This window comes from Prunus persica, chromosome G7 (assembly GCF_000346465.2).
Source record: "Prunus persica cultivar Lovell chromosome G7, Prunus_persica_NCBIv2, whole genome shotgun sequence".
Classification (NCBI taxonomy): Eukaryota; Viridiplantae; Streptophyta; class Magnoliopsida; order Rosales; family Rosaceae; genus Prunus; species Prunus persica.
Window position 1 is genome coordinate 5,562,770 of NC_034015.1, and position 1,599 is coordinate 5,564,368.

Here is a 1,599-nt window from a genome sequence, read left to right on the forward strand (position 1 = left end):
TGGAGCTACTGTATGGCTGTATATATGAGGTTTGTACTTCTAAAATAATACTCGTTGGTTTATATATTGCGTCGTCTTAACTAACTAACCACGTCGTCTTAACTAACTACCGTCGTGATAAATATATTATAACGTCCTCATCTATTTCAGTACGTCGTGTGAAATATTATAATACGTCGTTTTTTTATACATAACCGTCGTGTTTGTTTGTGCTGACTTGTTTATATTATTTTATGTATTTAGGTACTTACACGATGTTTTGAAACAAGCCAATATGTGCAGCATGGTTGGCTTTATCGACCCTGCTATAGTTAGTGCCAACTCTGGCACAATAACTGAAAGATCACGACTGGTAGCAGCTCGACTTCAGAAGACAGACGGTGAACAGATTTTCATGATGCCTTACAATCCAGGGTTAGTCTCCTTAGGATTTTGTTTTTATGATTTTCAATAAATGACAGCTTATAAACTAACCACGTCGGTGTTTTATTTTATTTAGTCGTTTGAAACTACTAACCACGTCGGTATTTATTTATCGTCGTGATAAATATATAATGTCGTCGTTATCTACTTTATTTCGTCGTGTGAAATACTATAATACGTCGTTTTTGTAAATAACCGTCGTTTTTATATTAATTTTGTGCAGCCGTCATTGGATCTTGTTGATTGTAAGAGCAAAGAAGGAGACCGTCTATTTTCTGGATCCTCTGCCAGGTCATCGTGTGGTCGACGAAGAGGCGAAAAACATCGTGAACAGTGCTTTAAAAATATATAATACCCACATAGCCCGAGCAGGACGTAAAAATGTAATTTGGAAAACTCTCTCAGGCACACCAAAGCAACCCAGCAATGTCGAATGCGGGTATTATGTGATGCGCTTCATGAGGGACATCATCATGGATCCTTCCTTGGGGTTTGAGAATAAGGTAAGAAGAAATTACCTTCATACATTTCACGTCGTTTTTTGTATTATCAACGACGGTCATGTAAAATTAACGTCGTTGAATGGATATACTACGTCGGTTATGAAAAATATCGTCGTCTGTGATTGAATTTCTTTTTATTTATAAACCCTAATAGTCATTGTTTATGCAGTATGCCAAGGGAAACCAGGAAGCTTCATACCCCCAAGAAGCCATTGATGAAGTCCGGAATGAATGGGCAGAGTTTGTTTTCCAAATTATTAAACAGGGCAATTATTGAACACTTGATATTTATGTATAATGTACAAATTTTCTCTATAATATGTAATGTAAAAATTTGTTGAGGTTTTCTTAAATTAAAAAAAAAACAAACATACAAATTGCTTAACCGACGTGTAATACTTTTCCAACGACCTAATAAAGTCAAAAACCGTCGTATTTTGTTGTTTCGTGTTTTAAACAAATACGACGTAAAAATATAGTTAGACGACGTTCTTTGAACAATTGAGTCGTTTATGGTTTACAACATCTTCAATTTCTTAAGGGTTCAGGGTATCATCGACGACGTTTATGTAACGACAGCGGTTAAGTCGTGGAATATATATTTTACGTCGTATAGTTAAATAGCCGCCATGGTTTCTCATTTTAACGACGTCATTTTAACGACTTAGTAGTC